General features: G+C 42.2%; 1 protein-coding gene across 3 annotated transcripts in view; it reads right to left on the bottom strand.

Annotated features, from left to right (window-relative positions):
* The window catches only part of LOC126476340 (uncharacterized), a 676,721-nt gene extending 649,114 nt beyond the window's left edge, over positions 1-27,607 (bottom strand). For all 3 annotated transcript variants that reach the window (XM_050103534.1, XM_050103533.1, XM_050103535.1), the window contains exon 1: positions 27,430-27,607. The gene's annotated coding sequence lies outside the window, so the exon portion shown is untranslated. The remainder of the gene's footprint in view (positions 1-27,429) is intronic.
* Positions 27,608-27,851: the final 244 nt, after the last annotated feature.

Raw genomic sequence — 27,851 nt, 5'->3', positions numbered from 1 at the left:
CAATGTAGCATTCGTGTGTAGTAAGTTTTAGTTTAGTTTTAGTTATGTCATGTTCCGTATCATTTTCCCGATTATTTTATCGATATGATGTGGAACAAGTCAGATTACAAGACATATATACACACATGAATAGTGCTAATATTAATATTACTGAAATTTTTAGTTCTACATATGCAACTACCTTTAGAGGTACAATTTTCTTTTTTTACCATTTCTGAAACAGAAACTCGTCCATGGAGTAGAAGGAGTTGTCCAAAAGAAATGATTTTAAGCTAGATTTAATACTTGATTTGCTACCTGCCAGAAACTTTATGTTGTTGGGCAAATGATGAAAGATTGTTGCTGAATAATGTACTCCTTTTTGAGCAACTGATAGCTTCATAAAGGATAGGAAAGGTCATTTTTCCCTCTAGTGTTGTATGTATGAACATCACTGTTCTTCGCGAATTGAGATGGATTATTTGTAACGAATTTCGCCGGCCGGAGTGGCCAAGCGGTTCTAGGCGCTACATTCTGGAACCGCGCGACCGCTACGGTCGCAGGTTCGAATCCTGCCTCGGGCATGGATGTGTGTGATGTCCTTAGGTTAGTTAGGTTTAAATAGTCCTAAGTCTAAGGGACTGATGACCTCAGAAGTTAAGTCACATAGTGCTCAGAGCCATTTGAACCATTGTAACGAATTTCATTAGCGAATATATGCACTCTGATGGTGCAGTTAAAATACGTAACTCCTTGAAAAGGTGCCTACATGACGTCCTTCGCTGAACACCACTAATTACTCTCACTGCTCTCTTTTATGCAATCAATACTTTATGTCTAAGTAGTGAGTTACCCCATAAAACTATTCCATAAGATATTATTTAGTGGAAATATGCAAAGTACGTCGGGAGACTGATCTGTTTATTACCAAGACTAGCGATTATACGAAGAGCGAAAGAAGCTGAATTTAGTTGTTTGAGAAGCTCAGTAATATGCTTCTTCCAGTTCAAGTTGTCACGAATGTGAACACCCAAAAATTTGGAGAAATCTACCCCTTTAACTGAGCCCTGTTCATATGCTACATCAATTGTCGGTATGACTCTATTCGGTGTACAGAAATGGATACAGTGAGTTTTTTCAAAATTAAGGAAGAGTCCATTTTCTGAGAACCACTTAATAATTCTTTGCAAGACATCCTTAACAATATCTCCAACTGCTTTTTCTGGAATGGGACATACTGTAACGCTCGTGTCATCTGCAAAAAGTACTAGTTCCGCTTGCTGAACGTCAAGTGGGAGGTCATTCACATGAATAAGGAACAGCAGAAGACCTAAAATTGAACCCTGTGGGACTCCCTTTGTGGTAACTCCCCATTCACTAGAATTTACCACCCTCTCAACATTATTAGTGCTATTCAGCACAACTTTCTGCTTTCTGTTCATTAAGTATGATTCAAACGAGCTGTGTGTATAACCTTCAGTTCCATAAAACCTAAGTTTTTCTAAGAGTATGAGATGATCCACACAGTCAAAAAAGTCTGGTTTCGGTCAACGCTGCTGAGCAGTTCGGGAAACAAAACTATAAGAACACTGAGATGCAGACGCAGAGGATGTTGGTTTTGCAAATATGGTTTCGTAACGGCTGGGTTCAGAAGCGTGAAGATATTCGGGAACTTTGCCGCTGAATTGTTTGCTCGCGCGAAATTTCTAATGATTTTGAGAAAGACAAATTTTCAGTATGAATTTTATTTATTGGTTCGGATTGTTTAGTTTGTGATTGTCGAGGCGAGATTAAACAAAATTATCTACTGACATGGCTTGGACTCACTCATATATCCACCACTCCTTTACCATTTCATTAACGAGTTACATAGCAAAGCTTCATATTTTTTATAGGAAGTGAACTGAATTTTGTAAAGTTCGTTGTAATCGTTAAAAGTCAGTTTCATAATACAGTTTTTTTTTAATTATAGTCTCGTATATATCATTCAGTAGGTTCAGTTTCTTTCACTGTCCGATTAGTAAAGTATTATTTTCTAATCGAATGTCAACACATTGCAGTTAACGGAACACAGTATCTTAACGCTCAAAGCATAACGCTGTTTGCTTTTCTCTGAATTGTATTTGGGCAACGTTTTATTTAGCTGATTTCCTGCTGTACTGCATTCTAACATTCACCACGTTCGACCAGTATGGAGTTCTCGTTGCCACAAGGTAATTCATGAAAGTTTGTTAGGACCAGTTGAACATCACTGTTAGGACACAGTAAGATTATTTGCAGTCAAACAGATTATCGTCAGGGCCAGTTCCGTTAAAGTTTAGTACATATCTCATTTCTTTTGTCAAACACACTCACGCTTGCAGTGCTGTGTTACATGTTCGCGTATGTGTCACCCAATATTCGGAATTTTGCTCAGTCGGTTTGGGTAAGTAAATTTCCAGAGCATTTTAACAGAAGCATTTTGGGCATTTATTCTTTCGAAGTTCAGCTTGTAATATTATGCAGGATTTTTACTCTGTTAGTTATGTGTGTTAGAAACATACTGTGACGTCACTTATTGCAGCACTGTTCACTGCATTGCATAATACAGTGTTTCACTTGACAGATTCTTTAGTATTCTGTTTTAGGTTTTTTATTTTAGCGGTAGTTGATTAGCGTAGAGTTACACGATTTCAGATGGATTTCATCAGACAGCGTTTATGTAAGCATACCACTTGCATTGTTCACTTGAAAGAACTTTCACAATACAATGCATATACACACGAAAGTTACGAATGGGAGACCTTTATAAAAAATAAAACAGTTACAAGAGGTACGACGGACTACGTCACACCACTGTCGATAGTAGTACCCCTTGAAACGTCCCCTTAGAAAAATTTATGAATGACTGTGCTGATAAACCTCTAACATTATTTGATTTTCAAACAGCTGAGCAGAACTGAACGTACTCAGACATTTCTCTCTTTACTTATTCTGATCAACATTAAACTGGCACAATATTTTTAGCGCAACGCAATCTGACATTCAACAATCCCTACATAAGAATGGCCCTGACTAACAATAACCTATAACTTTCATGAATCACTTACCTCACAAAAATCTTCGTTACTCGAACTGCTGCAGTACAGCGAGCGCCAATACTGCCAGCTAAATAAAAGATTCTAACTACTGAAGGCACTAACTACTGATAGGCATAGTTAGTAAATGAAAGATTTTGATAGAGAACAAACAATGTATTTACCTTAATAGTGTTCAAAAGTCATAGTATATATATATCCTTACATCCACCGTTGCTGGCGGCTCACCTCCAACTGCGCAACGCTACGCGCTGTTCACATATCCAACTGCCCAATACTACAATAGCGAATGTTCCAAAAATGCCAACCAGCCACAGACTGCACACAGCACAGTCAGTGATTTTCATATAGAGCGCTACATGGCGTCACTAGCATAAAAACCTTAACAGCCTACTTACACCCTAACTACCTACCCTGCTTTAGATTTCCCGTGGTTTCACTAAATCACTTCAGACGAATGCCGGAGTTACTTCTTCTACATGGAGACGATCCACATCCTTCCCCACGCTTGCCCGACGTAACAAGCGGGCATCTGTGTCTTTAACTAGAGCGATTTTATCTTTAAATCCGCGAAGTATCTGGAGGTATGTGTAAAGCATTTGTTAACATCCGTAAACAGCAAGAGCAAAGAGCACAAGATGGGTCAGCAAGGTGGGCGGAAATTGCAGCAACGAGAGAGAAAGCAACATGGCTACAGACGGTAAAGTGGAGCTGGTGGGAAACCCGGACGTTACAACAGGAGGTGGTGAGCAAGCGCGGGTAAGACGCGCGCAGTGTAATCGGCGTCGCGGCGTTTCAAGTGTATTCGGAAGCAGCGCTGAGTTCGGTTGTGACGACTGACTACATGCGCTGGAGCAGAACAATCTTGTCCGCCAAGGACAGTGTACACCCAACGGGTCGCCGATTTTGCTCATCTTTTGTACGGTTGTAGCTCAAAGAAAGCAGGTTTTGACAGGTGTGAAAATTATCGAACTATCAGCTGTCACGAATTCTTGACAGACGAATGGAAAAAATTGGTAGAAGCGGACCTTGGGGAAGATCAGTTCGGATTCCGTAAAAATGTTGGTGCACATGAGGCAATACTGACCCTACGACTTATCTTACAAGGGAACCTCCCCATCGCACCCCCCTCAGATTTAGTTATAAGTTGGCACAGTGGATAGGCCTTGAAAAACTGAACACAGATCAATCGAGAAAATAGGAAGAAGTTATGTGGAACCGTGAAAAAAATTAATAAAATATACAAACTGAGTAGTCCATACGCAAGATAGGCAACATCAAGGAGAGCGCGAGCTCAGCAGCGCCGTGGTCACGTGGTTAGCGTGAGTATCTGCAGAACCAGAGGTCCTTGGTTCAAGTCTTCCCTCGACTGAAAATTTTACTTTATTTTCGCAAAGTTATGATCTGTCCGTTCGTTCATTGACGTTTCTGTTCACTGCAATAAGTTTAGTGTCTGTGTTTTGCGACCGCACCGCAAAACCGTGCGATTAGTAGACGAAAGGACGTGCCTCTCCAATGGGAACCGAAAACATTTGATCGCAAGGTCATAGGTCAACCGATTCCTTCACGGGAAAACACGTCTGATACATGCTACACGACACTGGTGACGGCATGTGCGTCACATGACAGGAATATGTTGTCGACCCACCTAACTTGTACACTTAGCGAATGGGTAAAAAGATTCTTCTACCTTGCCCGATTTAGGTTTTCTTGTAGATGTGATAATCACTCCCAAAATAGTGATGAAAACGTAAGAGTTTGTCACAAACTGAAAATAGAAAATTAAAATTTTCACTCAAAGAAAGATTTGAACCCAGGACCTCTCATTCCGTAGCTGCTCTCGCTAACCACGGGACCACGAAGCAGCTTGCCTCCGAGAGTCCCTGATGTTGCCTATCGTCTCATGGACTACTCAGTTTGTACATTTTACTAATTTTTTTCATAGTTCCACACAACTTCTTCCTGTTTTCTCTATTGATCTGTGTTCAGTTTTTCAAGGTCTATCCACTGTGCCAACTTGTAACTAAATCTGAGGGGGGTGCGATGGGGAGGTTCCATTGTTAGAAGGGTTAAGGAAAGGCAAACCTTCGTTTTTAGCATTTATAGACTTAGAGAACTTTTGACAATGTTGACTGGAATACTCTCTTTCAAATTCTAAAGGCGGCAGGGGTAAAATACAGGGAGCGAAAGGCTATTTACAATTTGTACAGAAATCAGATGGCAGTTATAAGAATTGAGGGGCGTGAAAGAGAAGCAGTGGTTGGGAAGGGAGTGAGACAGGGTTGTAGCCTATCCCCGATGTTATTCAATCTGTATATTGAGCAAGCAGTAAAGGAAACAAAAGAAAAGTTCGGAGTAGGTATTAAAATCCATGGAGAAGAAATAAAAACTTTAAGGTTTGCCGATGATATTGTAATTCTGTCAGAGACAGCCAAGGACCTGGAAGAGCAGTTGAACGGAATGGACAGCGTCTTGAACGGCGGATATAAGATTAACATCACAAAAACCAAACAAGGATAATAGAATGTAGTTGAATTAAATCAGGTGATGCTGAGGGAATTAGATCAGGAAATGACACACTTGAAGTAGTAAGAGACTTGCTACATGGGGAGCAAAATAACTTATGAGGGTCGAAGTAGAGAGGTTATAAAATGCAGACAGGCTAGGGCAAGGAAAGCGTTTCTGTAAAAGAGAAATTTCTTAACATCGAGTATAGATGTAAAAGTCACGACGTCTTTTCTAAAAGTATTAGTATGGAGTGTAGCCGTATATGGATGTGAAACATGGAAGATAAATCGTTTAGACAAGAACAGAATAGAAGGTTTCGAGATGTGGTGCTACAGAAGAATACTGAAGATCAGACGGGTAGATCACATAACTAATGAGGAGGTACTGAACAAAATTGGGGACAAAAGGAAATTGTGGCACAACTTGACTAAAAGAAGGGATCGGTTGGTAGGACATGTTCTGAGGCATCAAGGGACCACCAATTTAGTATTGGAGGGCAGCGTGGAGGGTAAAAATCGTATACGGAGACCAAGAGTCAGAAGGATGTAGGTTGCAGTGCTTATCCGGAGATGAAGAGGCTTGCACAGGATTGAGTAGCATGGAGAGCTGAATCAGACCAGTCTCTAGACTGAAGGCCACAACAACACAGTTCGTACGGGGTGAAGCAAACGCTACTCTAGCGCGATTCGCTTCTCGAGGGTCTTGGAGAAACCGAGGTTCAAAGTTTTACGGGCTGTTGAATACCGTATGAGAGTGTCAACCGTCGACCAACGTCCTCAGCGCAACAGGCTAAGCCGGTAGACTAGAAGTCTGTAGATACTGCGTTCCAGTCTCGTCTATCTTTTGCTAAACTACCACCAAATACGTGTATCGCTACAATATATCAAGTTCCTTCGGAAAGGAACAATGACAGTAACAATAGTGACAGGTAAAAGTAAAGTCTGTGGAGCACAGCCCGTGACCCGCCGTGCCTGCAGGTGGAGTGCAGCATCCCTTCGCCGCGACGCTAGGAGAGGGAGGATGGCGGGACTGGAACGAGGAAAAATCCTTGGCTCTTTCTGGGATTGGACCTGGGACCTCGAAGGAATCTAGTGCTCTATCCGATAGAACACCACGACCACAATTATTATTTTTATTCTCGATTATTCCCATTTAAAGAGAGCGTTTGAACTTGAATTCCTTTATGATGATTGTTTATGTTTTTTTCTGAGCCAAAATCTCTTCATGTGTTCACTGTGTTGTTTCTTTCGCTCCGCTGTCCATTTGCATACTGCTCTCTTCTGTGTTGTGGTGTCAAATTTATGTTTTTTGATGATGTTCCTGAATTCAGTTCTATTTTATGCATCGTTTATTGTTATGTGTGTTTGTCTGAGGTCCTCTTCAACTTCTTTTATCCATTTTGTTTTTCCCCTGCCTGAGTTGATGACTTTACGAATTAGCTTTGAAATTCTGTTTTCATTCATCCTGTGGATATGTCCGTAGAACGACCACAATAATAATAATAATAATGTTATAATTTCATTTTTTTATTTCTACTACAGCGAGAGGGTCGTATCCATAGCCTGCAGGAAATTGTTTCATTGATGCTGCTGTGCGAACTTCTGATGGACTATTTTGGTGACATCATGCCTTTCAAATATTTCCGCCGATGCCGCCCTTCACATCCTGATGTAATGTGTGATATAGCCTCCTTTTGATCCTCACACTTCTTGCAAGTATCATTCATCCTTCCCCAAAGAGCGATGAACAGAAGATAGCTCTGATCAACGGTGTCTTAAATTTCAATTTCGAATTGGTTTTTTAAAAATTTCCGTTCGTACCATTATACCACTGATGCGTGTTATCAAGTTCGACGTTTCCAGCAAGAACACGTTACCGACTTAACCTCAACCAGGTATTCCGGCTTTTGCCACTAGAATACGCCGTTAACCTTGGCGCGGATCTAGAACTAATGTTCTGATTTTGCCAAACGCTGCACTAGCTCGATACTTCAGGGTTAGGTATCTAGTAATCGACAACCCATACGACATCCGAAGATAAAATTCGGTTTTCACAGAGCGTCTTTACTTAGGACCGAAAGCAGAAGTCATTTGACAAAATAAAAGTGCTAAAGTAAAAATCAAAGAAATTGAAACAGATTTTACTCGAAAATTTGGAAACTGCGTATCGTACGTATCAACAGTCCGCCGCTACCGTTGCGTTTGTGTCTTTGGCGGCACAATCGGTGGCGGTTGCCGCGGAATGAGTGTTGGGATCCCTCGATATTGAGCGATGAAAACCTCGCTCGTTCGGAGGTACACGGGGCGGGACGTGAAATTAAAACATGTAGTTGAGTGGTAAAAAAGCAATTACACTGGTGTCCAAAATTAAGGCAACAAACCGGTATTTCCCCGTCCTGCGTCTAATTCGCGATATAATCACAGATGTCGCTACGATCGCTTTCTGTACGGAAGATGGCATTCCGGTCAATGGACAACCACACCAACGATGACGTCAGGGTTGTCCGCCCCCGGTAGCTGAGTGGTCAGCGCGACAGAATGTCAATCCTAAGGCTAAGTTGGAGATTTTCTCCGCTCAGATACTGAGTGTTGTGTTGTCCTGATCATCATCATTTCATACGTTAGGGCTCCTATCAAACGGCGTGGCGTTTGCCGTGTAGTCGCACATCCACAGTCGCTGTGTAGACAGTCACTGACGGTGCAGTATGGCACAGAGAAGACGCCTACCAGGCGCTCTGCGATGGATTGCCATAGGAAGAGTGGAAGCAGGACAGTCGCAAATTGATGTGGCCCGACAGCTTAATGTGAATCGTTCTGTTGTTTCTCGGATGTGGCGACAGTTTATAGAGACCGAAACTGTATTCCGAAGACCAGGCCAGCGCCGACCACTTATGACGTCAGAAAGAGAGGACCGTTATTTGGCTGTACCGTATTTGTCACGACGATATCGCCGTAGTACTGCACGACAGCTGGCATCTGAGCTCCCAGCATCCACTGGACGTGTTGTATCGAGGTAAACGGTGTACATAAAGCTTCGGCAGAGCGGCCTTTACTGTCGGATACATGCTGTATGTGTACCTCTGACGCGTCCTCACAGAAGGCAACGTCTAGAGTTGGGTCGTTCACACGCCACCTGGACTGTCGAGCAGTGGGACAATGTTTTCTTCGCAGATGAGTCCCGATTTGGTATGGAGAGTGACTCTCGGCGGATTCACATCTGGAGGGAACGTCGAAGAAACATTGTGAAAGAGACCGATATCGAGGAAAATCGTTAATCCTGTGAGCATGAATTATGTCGATCACTGGAGCACATCATCATGAAATTGTATGGGTAAATCGGTAGGGTTTAATTCCTGTCAGGTATTGTGACGAGATTTTGGGGCCTCATGTGCGGTTACTGCGAGGTGCTGTGGGCCGGGACTCCGGACGATAGAGCACAGGTAGTTGAAGTTTTCTTGGAAACGAAAGATATCGCACGCATGGCGTGACCTGCTCCCTCTCCCAATTTGAGTTTCGTAGAGCACATCTGTGGTGCACTTGGGAGACGGGGGCCGGCCGAAGAGGCCGTGCGGTTAAAGGCGCTGCAGTCTGGAACCGCAAGACCGCTACGGTCGCAGGTTCGAATCCTGCCTCGGGCATGGATGTTTGTGATGTCCTTAGGTTAGTTAGGTTTAACTAGTTCTAAGTTCTAGGGGACTAATGACCTCAGCAGTTGAGTCCCATAGTGCTCAGAGCCATTTGAACCATTTTTTTGGGAGACGGGTTGCATCACGTCACCATCCACGAACTACTCTCCAAGACTTACATAGCAGCTCTGCGGGAAGAATGGGCGTTATTACCTCAACATAAGTTTGATGACATCGTTCACGGTACATTAACCGGCTGTGTGTAAATTCGTTAAGTTGGAAAAAACGAAGAAAATTTTTGTCTCCTGGTATACTTGCTGCAGTTGTTTACGTTCTGTACTCTTTACATTGTTTTCAGTTTAGTATCATCTGTTTATACTGTTTTGTGGCAAAATAAAAGCACCCTTACAAAATTTCCTTTTGTTGCTTTAATTTTGGATACCAGCGTATTTGGTGGTGAGTTTTGTACCGCGTAATGGTGCAAACGCTACGTCCAGTGCAGTTTAAGACAATTCATGCGTGTTATCTACATCTACAAATATAGTCCGCAAGCTTGTATGTACTTTTCCTGTTCTAGTCGCGAATGGTTCGCGGGAAAAACGACTGCTGCTAAGTCTTCGAGTGAGCTCGAGTCTCTCTACCTTCATGGGCTTCGTGAGATATAACATGTACAGAGAAACAACATATTGGCTGACTGCTCTAGGAAAGTACGCCCTCTGAACGTTAAAATTAAACCGCATCGTGATGCAGAACGCCTCTTCCAGTGTACGCCACTGGAATTGGAAGAGCATCTCCATGACGCTCTCGCCCTTACGAAATGAACCAGCAACGAAACGCGCTGCCCTTATTTGGATCTTCTCTATTTCCTTCGTCAATCCTATCTGCTACCGATCTCAGAATGAAAGTTTTATTAATATGTATCTACTGCGTGGTATTGACTAGATCACAAAAATCTTGATAACTCCCATGAGAAAGCAATCGACAGACTCGAGTGATTTGGCTGTGAAATTGATACGAGTATAGGGTGCGTAGTGCGACACTGAGAGGAAACAAATTTGAGAACAGAGTTTTTTTGCCAGAACTGTGTTATCTTAGATCCCATTTCCTGTGTGACGAACTTGGTTGGGACAGTTCAGCACTTGCACTTCCACAGACGACAGTGCCAAATACGAGGAGCAGTCCGTGCCGAAGCTTCAGATAGGTGATAATAGGCCAAGGCTGTAAAGCAAAGTGCAGTTTAAAAGCTAAAATTATAGTACCAAACGGACCGCTAACATATTTAGGGTGCATTTTTACGTGGGAGAGGTTACAGCCATCCCAAGTACCCTCCCTTCGACAGACAAATTGATAAAGTGAACAGGCACGCGCAACGAGGGAAATAGCTGTGGCTGCTCCTGCTGCGTGTTCCGGCAGTAAGGCAGCTGTACAGGCAGCGGTGTTGTGTCTGTTGTGTGACACGCGGCCTGCTCGCGCCCGCTGCGCACGCCACGCCCACGACCACCAGCGATGCCCACGCCACGGTGGTGGGTCGCAACTCGATGGCAAACAGCGCCGTTCTGCCGCAACACCTAGCTCTGTAGCGGTAGGACACGGCAAGCTTCTTGGGAGCCTTCACAGGACGGAAGAAGGGAAAAGTGGTGTTTAACTCCCTGCCGACAAAGACGTCATCACAGTCACTGCATAAGCTAGGATTGCGGAAGAATAGGGAAGGCAGTCAGCCGTTTCGTTTTCAAAGGAACAGCACCGGCATTTGCCTTGGGAAATTTAGGGAAACTACGGAAAGCCTAAAATTGGACTGAACTGTCGTCCTCCAGAATGCTGCGAAAGACGAGAAGTGAAGAACAGCGCAAATATCTTCCACGGTGCTTTCCGACGGCAACATTTCTCTTCAGGGTGCCACAGTAGGATTCGTCAAGATTCGTGATATGACAGGATCGATCATTCGAAACAAAGAAGTCTAGTAAACATGGCCTCTAAAACGTTTATCTTCAAGAGCTGTGAGCACTTGCTCAGTAGAAGAAAATGGTTCAAATGCCTCTAAGAACTATGGAACTTAACAGCTGAGGTCATCAGTCCCCTAGACTTAGAACTACTTAAACCTAACTAACCTAAGGACGTCACACACAGCCATACCCCAGGCAGGATTCGAACCTGCGACCGTAGCAGCCTCGTGGTTCCGGACTGAAGCGCCTAGAACTGTTCGACCACAGCTGCAGGCTCAGAAGAAGAAATGTGTTTCACAGTAGTGAAGATAAACAAGTGCTCATAGTTTTTAAAGGAATGCATTTTAGAGGCCATGTTTACTAGACTTCATTGCATCGAATGATCGCTCCTGCCATATCCCTGAATATTGACTATTCCTCCTTGTACACCCTGTATACAAAGAAGGAAAGGAGAGAGGGAGATCAGGATAAAACGTCCGTCGACGGCAATGTCGCTAGAGACGGAACAGAAGATCCAAATGGATAAAGGCTGTGTCGTTCTCGAAGGAATCATCGCAGAATTTGCCGAAAACGATTTAGTGAAACAACTGAAACCGTGATCAGTGTGGCATGACTGGGATTTGAACCGCTGTCTATCCAAATACGAGTCCATTGTCACTCTCATCTGCGCCATTGCCCTCAATTAACGCAAGACGATTCGCGTAGACTGTTGCATCGACCGTGATGTTGACGCAGTATAGTTATTTAAATGGATCAACGTTTTTTAATCGCCTGCAATTCTTAAGTAGATGAGTACAGTGATATTACGCTGCTTAATGTTGGCACTGAATTATTTCCCAGAACTATCCAAGAAATGAGGCAAGCATCCAGGGTTGCGTTCTAATGGGGAGTAACAGTTACTTAATTTCTCCTTCCCGCAAATATAATTTGCTGTCACTCCCACTTTCTAGCGTGCCTGTTGCAATAGCAATAACATATAACAGGTGATTTTGCTAAATGGGTACAAACAGCAGGAAACGATCCCTGACAGGGTAAGGAGCAAAAAACATTTGGTGCTAAATACGTTCCAGTTGCGGTACACCCACTTGAAAGTGGATTGGCTCTGAGCACTATGGGACTTAACATCTATGGTCATCAGTCCCCTAGAACTTAGAACTACTTAAACCTAACTAACCTAAGGACATCACACAACACCCAGTCATCACGAGGCAGATAAAATCCCTGACCCCGCCGGGAATCGAACCCGGGAACTCGGGAGCGTTGAAAGTGGAGATAAAACATTTTTGACAGCGGTTCCGGTATCAGCACCACTCAGCTAGCCCGGCAGCATGGATTAAGCCAGACGACCGTATGGAGCATTCTCCACGATAACCGCCACTATCCATATCACAAAGCGTGCAGGCATTATTACTACGGGCTTGCCTCCGCGGCGATATTTTTTTATGCTGATTCGTAGCAAAGGCTACAACAGTTCTCGGATTTCTGCTATCCAGTCTACCCCTTGGTTGAGCGAAAATGTGTGGGCTGGGATTATAGGCGACCCCCTCGTGGGACCAGTCATCCTTCCACAACTCTCACAGGCGAAGCATATCTGCACTTCTTGTGGGCGGCCCTACCTTTCCTTCTGGGAGACGTACCTTTGGTGTTACGAAAAGGTAATGCGGCTACTACATGATAGTGCTCCAGCTTACTGAAATGAAATGATCGTATGGCCTCCGAGTTGCAAGTCTTTGCAGGTGACGCCACACCGGGCTTCTTGGGCACCGATGATGATGAAATGGCGATGAGTGCAATACAACACCCAGTCCCCGAGCGGAGAAAATCTCCGAGTCGGCCGGGAATCGGACCCGGGTCCACTGTATGGTGGTCGGACTCTCTGACCACTCAGCTAACGGGACAGACTGCCTCTTGAGGGAGGAGCTAAAACACTAGTATAGACTGAACCTTCCCACTTGCCTGGCCTGTTCTCATGCGTTATATCAGTCATTGAAACGTACACTGTCAAAGGTCTTATCTTCTCCTTCAAGTTGTGTACTTGTAATGCATTTCCGGCCATATGTCGATATGACCTTATCCTCTCTATCATTGTTTCCTACAGTTTGTTTTGTGTCCCCGTCGCCACTGTTGTATGATACTAATCAAGGGAGAGCATGTTGTTTGGTGGCCGGTCTACTCTTTCTACAACACAACTGCACACATGTATTAACACGGTTTTTTATTTACATAAACAAGAAGCTATTTAACTTTAAGAGTCCGTATGTTATAGTACAAGCTCTTCACTAATAGTCCGCAGTGGCCTCACTGCTAGTGAAGTACAAGTCCCGCTATCGTCAGCACTCTAGATGTAGCAAGAACATCGATAGTAGGCGATGGATCAAGTCCGCCTATCAGGAGAGAGGCCTAAGCCAGACTCGCAAGCATTGAGCCGCCAACGCCCTCTCGACCGCAAGTATTTAGATCGCCGCCGCGGACTGGAGGGCTCAGTCTCAGTCAGGTTGCATCACTAGCTCAGTCTCAGTCATTAGCTCAGTCGCTATTCTAGTTGGTGTCTGTCAGTCCATTGCGACCAGATTAAAGTACATAGCAGGACTTGTACTTCACTAGCAGTGAGGCTACTGCGGACTATTAGTGAAGAGCTTGTACTATAACATATGGACTCAAAGTTAAATAGCTTCTCGTTTATGTAAATAAAAAACCGTGTTAATACATGTGTGCAGTTGTGTTGTAGAAAGAGGATACCGGCCACCAAACAACGTGCTCTCCCTTGATTCCTATCATACAAGATACAAAGTGGTGACGGGGACACAAAACAAACTGTAGGAAACAATGACAGAGAGGAGAATGTCATATCTACATATGGCCAGAAATGCATTACAAGTACACTAACTTGAAGTAGGAGATAAAACAGGGGCACCCCCCACTTGACAGTACCCCACTCAGACCCCACATCACAGCCGTTATCAACATTGTGAATAATGACCTTTTGCTGCTTGTTGCTGAAGTAAGAGGTGAACCAACTGTGAGCTACTCCCCGTATTCCGTAATGGTCCAACTTCTGGAGCAATATTTCGTGATCAACATAATCAAGTGCCTTAGTCAACTCAAAAAATATGCCAAGCATTAGAAACCCTTTGTTTAGCCCATCCACTACCTCACAAAGAAAACAGAATACAGCATTTTCAGTTGTTTAACGACTTCTAAAGCCGAACTGTACATTTGATAGCAAAGTGTGTGATATAAAATGATCAATTATCCTTACATACACAGCCTTTTCAATAACGTTTGCAAACTCTGATGGAATAGAAATAGGTCTAAAATTATCTACATTATCCCTTTCTCCCTTTTTATAAAGCGGCTTTACTACTGAGTACTTTAATCGCTCAGGAAACGGACCATTCTTAAAGGAAAAATTAAAAATATGGCTAAATACAGGGCTAACAAGTGCAGCACAGTAACCTTTGAGTTAAATAATCACCTTTTATAGCTGAGCAACTCACGTCTCCTTATTTGGCGTTCCTCTGAAGGCGCTCTGCGCCTAAGCTTGTTTTGAAATTGCCTGGCACTTCCGTCCAGTACTTGGGTACATCTTAAATAGTGCTACGGGTGAAATTGGTATGCGTAAACCTTCTGAGTAGGGATCCGACTGTTATTGTTATTGTGTGTTTTAAGTTCGTAGCTAAATTGATTTTATGTGAAGATTGTTTTGAGATTTTAATTGTCAGTTTATCATCATTAATTTCCTTTAAGGGTTTACCATATGCATTTTTAAGATAGATTTGTGGATTTAAATTTTAATGTCAGCTGAATTTTTTAACTGATATCATAATTGTCTTGAGTTTAAATTTGACATCATTGTATCACTGCTATTTGCCATCAATATTGGATCAGGGTTAATGTTTAATCAAAGGTATTGAAATGGTTGCTTTTTTTTAAAAAAAATGTTTTTTTGTAAATGTTGAGCAGTAATTTATTTTTAATAAATTGGTTTTCAAAACATGTCTGAATTAATGTTGGGCCGGCACTTTACCACTTCCTACGGCTCCTGCCATACCAGTTTTCATGCAACTTAATTTTCCGGAAGTCAGTCTCCGTAGCTGAGTGGTCAGCACAGGAGACTCGGCTTCGATTCCCGGTACTGCCAGAGATTATTCCTTGGTGGAAGGTCTGGTACGGGGTGCACTCAGTCTCGTGGGATGAGCTACTCGACCGATTATTAGCGATTCCAGGATCAAGAAACACGACAAAGACCGGGAGAGCGGCGTGCTTACCACATGATATCTCCTACCGCATCCGATGACGCCATTGGAAAAGGATAAAGCCGAAATTTACCTTTATGTTTTCCGAAACTTATCTAAGAAACTTGGGAAATGATATACGCAAAAATACAAACTCATGTAGTAAAACGTTCTGTGTGTCGGGGGAGGGGAGGGGGGGGAGGGGGAGGGGGGGGGGGAGGGAGGAGACTCATGGCCTACCTGATGGTGTGCCCTTATCCCTACTTCGGCTGCGCCTAGAAGAATGTAAAGCTGGAAGGCAAGGCGGTCAGAATGGCTATTGCACTGGCTCAGATATCTGGCTCAGAGTTACTTTTTTACACCGCAACAGCGTATTCCGAACGCCCTGACGTTCAGGCTTAGCCCATTTGCTGCATACTTTTCCGGAAAGTTCCAACGCCATCATTTACAAGCTCATCTTTTTAAAGCGCTGTCGAACGTCTTTAAAAAGTACTTAGTTCCATTAAAAAATATACTTGCATCGGTATCCTCCTCCATAGAAGAGTTAACAAAATTACGTGTACCTCTGCGTACTATCATTGGTCAAAAATCTCGTTTCGGTATCTTTAGCCGCCCGCGAAATAAGTCGGATGTTACGTCCTATGGGACTCGCCCTGTACACACAGTCTGCTCTAGATCCATGCACTTCAAATATCTCCTGTCATCATCGTAAAAGCTTTCACAATCTTTTTACACCTGGAACAGTTAAAAGCTGCTTTTAACACATTAACCAACAGTATTACCGCTACTCTATTAAATACCCAGCTAACGCATCAAGCTTTTTGTTTCAATAAAATTAAGATGTTTTTGCTTGCGGAATAACAGTTCTCGATAAGAATTCTATTATGTAACTATTTCGTAGAATTCACGATAGATTATGGAGTAAAGAAGAACATTTAAAAGTAGGATTACCTCGTTGGTCGGTGACGGGTTGGATGACACAGTGCCAGGAATTTAAAGCCACTCTAGACCAAAATATGCATCGCCGCGATATGATAATGTGTTTCAACCAAATTATATTATTTTCTCAATGAAATGAATGCTTTCATCAAGAACAGCCTGTACGAAGTTGATAAATCACTGCCATGTATCTCTTGCTGTAGTAAGACGTGGAAAGTGTTATAACGTGATTTATAAAAAATACAGAAAATTCTTCCTTGACTAACCTCAATCTCTATTTGGATTACTGCTTTGGTTACAAAAATTACTACTTTTTTGCTAATAGTCTACTTCATTTTACTCACGCTTTCCGTAAGTCAGTGTATCGTTAATGGCGAAGGGGACTTGAGCATTTCGTATCAATATTAGTAACATCCTTCCTAATTTAATTTGTGCATGGTGCGAGGCTAAACTGACTAAGTTATATCTCCGCAGGTTCTCTTACTTCTCTGATCTGATGTTCATCCATCTCCAGCAGTAGGCGATGCAAGAGAGCATCGCGCACAGGTTTCTTGTTAATATTCTGAGAATGTACGTTCCTAGAATAATCGAACAATATATTGTGTCCTACGTACATTTTGCTTGCTCAAAAACCGTGAAGGTAAAATGAGAGTGGTTCGATCTCAAATGGAGGTGTAAGTTCTTCTCGCACGCTTTTCGGCACGGGAACAGGAGAAGGGAAAAACATTAGCGGTACACAAAGTACCCTGCGTCACGAAGTATAAATACAGACTTATATCTTATTCTCACGGCCCCTATACGAGATACACAACAGAGCTAATGCAACTGTTGCGACGTGTAACTCTAAACTCGATGCCCTAAATATACAGATCAAGGTTTCGCTAGAACATCATCGCTTTCTTCTATCGATTCCTATTTCAGGTCCCTGAACATCTCCGTTACATTTCCGAATGGGCTACACCGATCTGTTACGATTCCAACAGAGCGTTCCTGAGTAACTTCATCGAATTCTGTCAGAATCCGTAGATGAGGACCGAAAACATTGGACCACTACTTAAGAACTGAGCGGATTAGCGTGCTTATGTGTGGCTTCCTTAGAAGGTCAAATCTTTCATAGACTTCTGTTAATTGCAGGTGTTCGAAACAATTCACATTTTTAGGCTCTCACAATCTGTTGACTGCTCGACGAAGATGAGTTGGACAGCAACTACTCAAGTCCTGCTTTTAGTTCTTTTGTCTTGTAGCATTTTTATGACTCTTTCCATAAACAAATCCCGTATCAAACATATTATGAATATTCCTTACGAATTAAGGATTTGAAAGTGTAAATGTTTTACGAGAAACATTCTGTAAATAAGCTTTGGCATACCTCTAAATAAACTTGATTTATACAGGCAATAGTTCAGATAACTGATCAGTTAAATCCTGTATAGGCGACGCCTATTTCCACCGACAGTTGCATTAAGTTTCAGTTGGTAAGTCGTTCAGTCTAACACATGAGCAACGGAAAAGCTCAATTTTGTACACATTTTTACTCGGTTATTTCTTACCAGACTTCATAAATACTCGTAACACTGAAGTTGTTCATCAAATATTTCTATTACGGAACCAAACGAGCAACATAGCACTGCAATAAAAATAATGGGAAGTTGATGTGTTTATCTTCATGGCTAAAAAGGTACGAAAATATATTTGTCATATTTTAAGATTTCCTTGTAACTGTTCGTCTGGCTGCAAGCAATTCACCAATAACTTTAACGTGCCAAAAGTAAAGTCGAATGAAAGAGGTATGCTCAAAGCCCTGAACTATTTCTACAGCCAACTTCACAATGCTTCATTAGCTAAAGTAATAATAAAATTACTAATAATATAAAAATATCTATAGACTGGGCCACTAACGGAAAAATATGTAATATTTATGCCAACAAGCAAACGGCCTTGCTGAAGTGGTAACACCGGTTCCCGTCAGATCACTGAAGTTAAGCGCTGTCGGGCTGGGCTAGCACTTAGATTGGTGACCATCCGGTCTGCCGAGCGCTGTTGGCAAGCGGGGTGCACTCAGCCCTTGTCAGGCATACTGAGGAGCTACTTGATTGAGAAGTAGCGGCTCCGGTCTCGGGAGAGCGGTGTGATGACCGCATGCCCCTCCATATCCGGATCCAATGATAATACCTATGAACTGAGGATGACACGGCGGCCAGTCAGTACCCTTGGGCCTTCATGGCCTGTTCAGGGTGGAGTTTAGTTTTTTATTTATGCCATCAAGAAACGGAGTGAATCGTCCATAATGATTAGTTGTCGGTTGTGAGAAGTAAATACTCAATGAACACACTAAGGAGATTCGAAGAGTCGTGATCTCTCATGCGCAGTTTGCGTTTTTTTTTTTTTTTTTTAACAATAAAACATATCGCAATATACGTGAATGTAGGCTTTCTTGCCGACATTTACGGACGAGAATGTTCTCTGTTTATAAGCCGTGTTAAAGCAAGGAGTGTCTCAACTTTCCTGCTCGTCATAACGATGACTAGCAGGAAACTTATCAAAACTTTGTTTGATGACATAGTCAGTCGCTGATGAACCAGGTAGATTTTATCAACAGAGTAATATGCCGCATATTGTGGTTGCATTCCTCAGAGAGAAAGTAATTTTCAGTTACAAGAACGTGCTGCGCGAGAACTAAAGAATCTCTGATAGATTTTTGTGTCTGATGTCTTACTACATTATTTGGTTCTGAGAGGGGTCTCAGTAAGATAGAAATACGACATATGGGAGTGCAGTCCCTTTCATTACTTTCCAGCGAAAATGAAAATGTAGTGGTAATCCCTAGCGTACACAGCTGAGACGGAAGTTCAGAGCCGTTACAAATTTTTCGTATTGGTAAGACACACTGAATTGGCTTTTAGTGCAGTGTGCCGAAGTCGAAGTCTGTGGCCTGCTGTTGTCTGCACTCCGAAGACTAATTCCACGGAATGCTCCATGCTGGTCTATTTTGTGCAACTCTCTTCATAACCATTGCAGCCTAACATTGCTAAATTTAATCACGAACACCGTATAACGTAACAAGCCGTCAGACAAAATAAATACGAAGCAACCATCAGTCAAGTACCGGTTAACAAATTCTGTACTGCTGATCCAGTATATCAGGAAAAGAACATTATGAAAGTGGAAATGGAAAAAGTTCTAAGTGCCATATTTTCACATAACGCGTTTTCGATGTTGAGTTCTCAGTATTCTGTTGCATGTCGTTGTACTAGGTCCAGGTACCATACCATGGAGAAGATCTTTGAAATATGCGTCAGTGAATGGCGCATGGTCTTTGTGGCAATCTGTGCTTTCCTCTGGAGTTCCAAAATTTAAAAGATATGAGAAGTGGTTTTGGTTGTCTAGAGTTCTACTGCTTAAAAATCTAATGCTCTGTTTCCGCACTTGTACTCTCACAAATAAAACATAGTTCCTCATTATTAATAACACTTGGAACAAACACTTTCTTCCTGATGTTTTGTATAAAACTGACAGTTCTGAGACCGTAGTTGTGCACAAAATAAGTTTACTCTTGTAAAGAAGAAAATAACAACCAGTTACTGTACATATAACTGTTCATTTACACAAAATAGCGCCGCTGCCGGTTTCGAACCGATAAGTTTACCTGTAGACGGCTGGTCGTGTTTGTATTGCATCTGTTTTTGTTTACAGTAGTAGTTGGAAAAAAATAGCCAACAGCCAGTACAAACAACAAATGTACCATGTACGTGAACATCCGTCTGGAGATAAACCTGTCGGTACAAAACCGGTACCTGTGCTATTTCCGCAAATAAACAGCATAATTAACACTGACTGGTTGCTGTTTTCTTGTTTGAAACAATCATCTCGTAAGAACATTCTTGTTGGCAATAGAACCAGTCAGTTTCGTTGTATGGCGCTTAGAACGTTCTCAATAAAGTATTTATTTTATACGGTGTCATTATGTTTTTGAGGTGGTGCGGTGAGCAGCGTAATTCTGTGGTATCAGAATACCTTCTCAATTTTTTGGATACAAACAGAGACACATTGTTTTGGTGAAAACTGAACCCTTTTACGATCGCTTTGTTCTGTATGTTCGACTGTTAAGACCCCTTTTTCTCAGGAACAGGTCGAAGTATCAACTTGATATCTATGTCACCTGCTAATGTCAATCATCCCTTGATGCTGTAACAAATTTAAGCTTCTAAACCAATGAAGTCAAAAGATACGGCCATTTATCTCACGTATTTCGATACTCGCAAACTCAGTCAGCAAGATCTATTGGGTGTTTCCCGTTGACCTAGAATCACGAAACTTGACTAGAAGTAAGACTTTACAGTACAAATAAAAGAAAAATCCGAAAATTGTGAATTTATAATTAAATCATATAAAATATTTGTTGTCATTTGTTGTCCGTATGTTTGTCGGATTGTTCAGACCTCCATTTCCCAACAACCAGTGGAAGTATCAGGTTGAAATTTATGTCAAACACGAAGGTCCACAGTCCGTTGGCGGTGTAAATAATTTAAGTTTCTAAGTGAATGCAATCAAAAGACACAGCCACATATGTCACACATTTTGATACTCGCAAACTCACACATCAAAACCTATACACGAATTGTTTATATAGACGTCGGGCCTTTAGGGTCTAGCAGTAAAGAGTGTGCCTGGATACCGAGAGGTCGTGGGATCGAAACCCGGTCGGAATATGGATTTCTCAGTCTTCGTTTTAACATGCCGTTTACCTCTCAGCGATGTGAGGAGTCGCCAGAAGCAACACGTGGTTCGGATTCCACGCTAAACTGCAGGTTCCCTTTCCCCGGTTGGATAGCTGGGGCAGGTTATGGATGCTCAAGTCGCCGAAGTGTCTCCATTAGAAAGACTTGCGCCGGGCCACTGAGCCACAAGAAATTATTATTATTATTATTATTATATGTATACATTATTAAGTTTGTATAGAACCTTCGGAGAGTGAGTCCTATTCTTATTTGTCGGATTTTTCCATTCACCTGCCAGATGTCAGATTTGGCTCTTTTCCCATTTTCACTCTTCACTTGACATTTTCACACAATGAGTGTGTCGGTAATGTTACATCATAATCATCATCATCATCAGCAGCAGCAGCAGCCGCCGCCACTTAACCCCTCCACGAATAAAGGCCTCCTCCACGCAGTCAACTATAGCAATGTGTGTTACTTCTGGGTATTTTATCATGTCATCTAGCCACGTTCCATGGTGTCGTCGAGCACGGAATCCATCAAAGAACTTTCTTGGTTTATCTGCTACGCATTCGCCTAGCTACATTTCGTTTCAATCATAATTATGCCAAGCCTGAATCATTTGTTTTCGTATGTCTTCCAGTATTTCCTAACATTTACATCTCCTACACTCGTTTAGCAGTTCTCTGTTTCTGAATAGTTTTCGTATTAATAATAGTCGTCTCATTGCCATAAGTCGGAATCTGGTTGTAATTTACTCTGACGGCAAACTCAGTTCTGGGCACATCGGAAGCACTCCCAGCCAGTTTTACTCTTCTGTTTATTTATTTTCCTGGCCATCCAGTTGTCTTCATTTACCCTAAATTCAGAAATTAATTTATCAGTTCTATGACAAAACTGTTAATTGGTATGTCCTCTTTTTTCGGTTTCAATCACACATTTTAGTCCTATTTTAACTGAGTTTCCAGGTCTACTTTCTAACTATACCAGGCACTAATTCTGCCGTGAAACGATTCGCGAAAAAAATGCGAAGTTGCACCATAATTCAGAGTCCACGCTGCAACTGACGGGGAGAGTCAAAGCAAAGGACAGAGGAAATCAACGGCGTACCATCTTCCGTAGGACCGTGCCTAGTAAAGTACTGTGATCTTCAAACCAACCTTAGGTTTTTCCCTTCCTTCTAAAAAAATGTTCTGTTTACAGGAAACAAAATCCTGAAGGCGAAGAAGCTATGCGCTTCATATCACTCTACTACAAAGTCCCTGAGCTATGCATTTATTTTTATGACTGCTCCAGATTTTGTACGCCGCGTTCTCGTATTTTCATATGGCTGTGGAAAGACCTTAAATGCAGTGCCGGCTACTCCTAGTTATGGTGTAGGGAAAACAGCCTAAATGAGCATCGCTAGACCGAGATAAGAAGGAAGAAAAAGAACAAACGCAGGGTTCAACGTCCCATCGACGACCAGGTTATCAGAGAGGGAGCACTTGTTCGGATTCTGGAAAGATGGGAACGGAAATCGGCCATGCTGTTTTCAAAGGAAAGATTCCGGCATTTGTCTTTTGCTATTATATGGAAGTAACGCAAAAGAAAATCTCAATGAGCGGAAAGGAATCTGAACAGCCATCGTTCCGAAAAGGAGTCGAGTGGCCTGCAACTGCGCAACCTCGCGATTCAGAGACCACGGGGGACCACGGTTCCAAGTTTATAGTGACCCACTTTCATGTAGTATTAGGTCGGGCGTGGTGATCTGGTGGTGAAGAGCGTGCCTAGACTTCGAACCTCAGTGATATGAGTATTCGCTAGGAACGACACGTTGCTACGATTCCAAGTCAAACTACAGGTCCCCTTCCCTGCCTGAGTGAAAGGGGTTGACCAGGGACACGCAAGTAAGGATGGCTTTCATTACTGAAACAACCCGTTTTGTGTTACATCGGTTTTGTTCCACGCCAGTTTAACCTATCTCTTAAAACCGCTCAAAATAATCAGTTTCTGAAATAATCGATTTTCAGTTTCTTATTCCTACTATTCCCTGCAAAAAAGGTAAAAATCGAACATAAAAATGGTTCAAATGGCTCTGAGCACTATGGGACTTAACATCTGTGGTCATCAGTCCCCTAGAACTCGGAACTACTTAGACCTAACTAACCTAAGGACATCACACACATCCATGCCCGAGGCAGGATTCGAACCTGCGACCGTAGCAGTCGCGCGGTTCCGGACGCCTAGAACCGCGAGACAATCGAACATAGATTGAGAAAATTTTGACTCCCTTAATTTCAAGCTACATAAAAATAAAATATTAAATCAAGGAGGCAAATGAAAGAAAACGTAGTCTGTCCATCGTTCGCTGCTTTTCTCGAAAAGTCATGAGTGGTTGAATACTATAAAAACGTCACCGGTATCCTCCTACAGATTCCAGTTTTTTGAAACTCTGCTAAAAAATGTAGTGATCGGGAATCACACCACTATTTGGGCATAACGAATAGTCACTGCTAAAGGGTGAACACTTTCTCGTGTTAATTTGTTTTCAATGGCTGCAAGCAGATAAACATAAAGGGATATTACGTAGACACGGGCAGCAAATCAGTGACTTTCCATTTTTATTGTATACTGTGAATGAATTGGTAAGTTTTTAATTTATTGCTGTTACCATTATTGTCTTCGTCTTTTATTATTTCATAGATATGGCAGATAAATCTTTTAATTTCTTAAAGCAAATGAAGCATTGTGCTTCATGGCTACGTCACTTCGTAAGAATATTTTGAGACTAGGGTTGGTGCCGGTCTGCAATACAATGGATGTCCGACGATCAGGCGGAAGCTAGCCTAACACACGTAAACGCTTACCGTAAGCCACGACTAACGGCAACAGGGACATCATTGTCTCAGCAGTGCTGTATCAGTTCTTACACAATGCGTTTGTTGCTCGTTTCTATCGACGATGTTGTTACAATAGCATTGATCTATTTTCCCCATTTCTTTAATAACGCAATATTTTACAAATAAAAATTACTCCTTTTTTTAAAAAAAAAGCTTATTTAAAAAATGAAGAATTGTGCACTGCTGCTATGAGTAATTGATATTTCGATTGTTTTAGTCGGTTATTGGTAAAAATTAAAAAACACCAGATACAACAGAGAACAAACAAATACCGAAAAATACGGGTTATTCTGAATCAAAATACCGTTATTGGTTTTAACCGGTCGGTATTTCCCACCCCTATAAGTAAATGGCCGAAGCGGCGTCCAGTTAAAGACTTACAGCCGCACGATTTGTCATTACACTAGGCGACAAACCCGGCATTTCCCGGGTGTTCATTCTGCCAATTTTCTATTAGAAACTTACAGTTTCTGTACGCTGGGCGCAGTTGCTTCGCGTCTCTACAACGCGATTTTGTAATCGTCTCTGTGGCAACGCCTCTTCATAGCTCAGTAGACGGCTATTGTTTCCGCTCACAGCCGTTTGCGCTTCCCAGCTGAAGGCTGGCAAAAGCGCTGTCAGGTGTTAGGGATTTCCTTGTGTTGACTCGACTGTAGTAGTAAAGCATAAATGTATTAACACTTTATGCACGATGCAGAATTTTTTCATGCATCTCAGTGTTTATGATGTCATGTCGCCTGAGATATGTGTAATACAATGATTTAATTTTGTAAGTGCACTCAGCAGCGTGTGTGGATACTTTTTGCAAAATGTGTTGCGAAAAGAGGTGGTATCAAAGAAGTAAGTTTTCACGCGTCTACGTGTTCGTGAGGTCATATCTCCTGAATTGTATGTGGTACCGTGATATAATTTGTATGTGCATTTAGCGGTAATATATGGATACTATAAGCGAAATTTGTTGCTAACAGAGTTAGTAGAACAGAGGTAATAAATTTAAACGTCATGCATGAAGCGGCAGTTTTTCACGCGTCTCATTTATGAGGTCATATCTCCTAAACTGCGACAGGTAGGTGGCTCTTACACCTCACAACGATTGTTGCCTGACAGGGATATTTTTAGCAAATTTGGCCTGAAATTGGTTCAGTGGTCTAGGAGGAGCCGTGGAACAAACACAAACACATATAAAACGTGGATTACATACATACAATTAGTCTTTAGGAAATTTTTTTCTAGACAAGTTCACTTACTATTGGAGTTCTATTTCTGGTGCTATGGAGAGCACAAATGAACGTAACGACTGAATTGGCTAGTTTATTGCTTTCCACCGATACCGTATGGCAGGTGTTCAATGAAATCACATACTTCGTGCGGAATCATGGCGACCGCAGTAAACAATAATGTAGTGGGATTATCACATTAGTATAGGCTACTACAAAACTAACTTGTTGATTACGAGGTTGCGTTCCAACGACCCTTTAAAAGATTTCTATCTTTTACAGTGCAAGTCTGTGCAGATGAATAGACAATACCTTTAGACAGGACCTGTACAATTTACTCTAGAAACCTGCCTACTCCGTCTGCCTACACGTCTGTCAGTGTGTACCAGCATGTTTCGCCGGTAACCATAGTCATGTGTCCGAGTACCGTCGTAAGCGGACTTGTAATCTGTACGTCAATGTGACGTGCCTTGTTGTTTTATGGACGCAGTTGTACGTGATGTTGCCATCATTAACGACATAGGTTCGTCAGTCGGGAGAAAATCAGATTCCCCACCCATCGACGTAGAAGTAAAGGATTCAGATCGAAAGCCAAGTTGTTGTTCTAAAGCACATGAGACACTCATCTGTCAACGACGAATCACCAACTGTATTCATTAGTTTCCCAATATTTTGATCAGAATATTGCCCCACTATGACCTGGTCACATAGTGCATATGCACTATGTCATCTAAAGAGCTCATCAAAACTCCCAAGTGAGTAACTGATTGCCCGTCAGAGGCACAGCTAGTCAGCATTGAAATACGCGCAAGTCAGCTGTTTATGGTTTTTTGTCAACCGGACCAAAAGCTAGAGTACAAACCATGTCTGAACGATGAGTACGGAAAACATCGCTCCTAAAATGGGCAATTCTCCCCCCACCCCCTTTCTCAGATTAAAAAAAGGTATACTGCAGCAGTATCTACATCTAGTACCTTGATTACGCTGCGAAAACAAGGTTTCCGTCAGTGAACAACGATCCCCACGCTTCTTGTATTAGTCATTATAAGAAGTGACCACATAGGATCGTCGACCTGTGGAAAAAGTTATACGTAAAGTAACCAGTTGGTGTTTTGATGGAGGCGCATCACGGAGTCGAGAAAATATTCAAGTAAAGTTTAATACCCACAAAAAGTTTCACACTTGACAGGTAATGTCCCTTATCCTAGATTTGCGGTCCACATCTAAAGCTCAACATTGCGTCACTAGGAATAGTCCAAAGAATCATTTATATCAGCAGTCTTCCGTGGAAGTATATATCTCGTTTGTGGGGGGATAGTTACAACACAATCTACGGAGTAGCCCCATGCAGGACTAGCTTCAAATGAAGCTGCAGCAAACAGTCAATAAAATGTCGAAATCAATTAATTGAAGTTAGCGCGTTTATTGTGGCTAAATTACTACGAAATACATATTTTAAGGCCTGGTGTGAAAAATCTAACAGTGCTAGACCACACAGGTAGGTTTCCTCGACAAGCAAGAAATGGGGCACTTCATAATGACTCCGTAGTATCCTCCAACAAAATGTTTTAAACAAGAGCAGTAAATGAAACAGATTAATCTGTTCTATTCTTCAATTGTCATGCTTACAAGAAGTAGCAAAGCCACTAAAATTTCAAACGTCAGGGGGTTGTCTCCCGTTAGTTGACGTACTACAATTTCAAACGATGAACAGTCGCAGTGTTGTTTAACTTTCGTTTCAGCTTATACCTATTCCTGTACGTATATATCCAAGCACTTCCCTTTTAGAAAGATGTTGAACGGTTTCTGCACTGCTCGCTGCACTTCGAAATCTGTTCAACAATGATAAGCACGCAAACATTGCGCTCCAAATAGATCACAGATCACAATAATTTGACGCTTTTTTCTTTTGTTATTCCACTAAAACTATGAAACATAAACGTAAGGCTGTTACCGAAAGAAGGCCTTTTTATTTAAGCGACAACAGCAACAAAGCTGCCAACAAGACAGTGCGCAAATATCACTCTAGTAGAAATAGACTCGAAGTACAGGGGGTAACGTTGCGGCAGTTGAACAGAAAAGGACAGTATCACTACAGTTAGCAAAAACGCTTCCCTCAAAAGTACTGGAAACTTGGCTGTCATACTCGGCAAAAGTTTTGTCGGTCGCATCTTGTGGGTGACTGAAGTAAATCAAAGATGACGAAACACGAAAAGAGGGAAAATATAAAGTTCCAATCTTTAAAGTAAAAAGAAATAATTTTCGTCATGTATTGGCAGAAAAAAGAATAGTAAATTAATACTCACTCTGACAAAATCACTGAAAAACAACTGGTTGAGGAGTAATAGAGACGGCGCACGATGACACGTACTATTCTGGAAAGCAAATTCGTTCTCTTATGGATTTACGCACGATTTACTCAAGCGACAGTTTAGCACAAAACATAAACTGACAGATGTTCCAGCGTCTTGTCCGGTCAGCGAGCGCTGTTCATCTGAACTAGCGTTCCCGCTGTCCCGTTGCCAGTTCCGACGGTTGCCGCTTGGCGCGCCAGCAGACACATGGTTGAAGTGACTGCCGAAGCTCGCGAAAGTCGCCGTTGCTCCTTTCGTCCGGCAAGCAAAAGTACTGCTGTTGCTGCTGTAGCCACCGATCTGTCACAGCAATTTGTCATCGAATCATGAACTAGGTCACAAACATATAGTAATAAATTATTAAGTTGTATATC

This window comes from Schistocerca serialis, chromosome 1, assembly GCF_023864345.2.
Source record: "Schistocerca serialis cubense isolate TAMUIC-IGC-003099 chromosome 1, iqSchSeri2.2, whole genome shotgun sequence".
Classification (NCBI taxonomy): domain Eukaryota; kingdom Metazoa; phylum Arthropoda; class Insecta; order Orthoptera; family Acrididae; genus Schistocerca; species Schistocerca serialis.
Note: the sequence above shows the minus strand (reverse complement) of the source record. Positions and strands in the feature narration are given on the sequence as shown.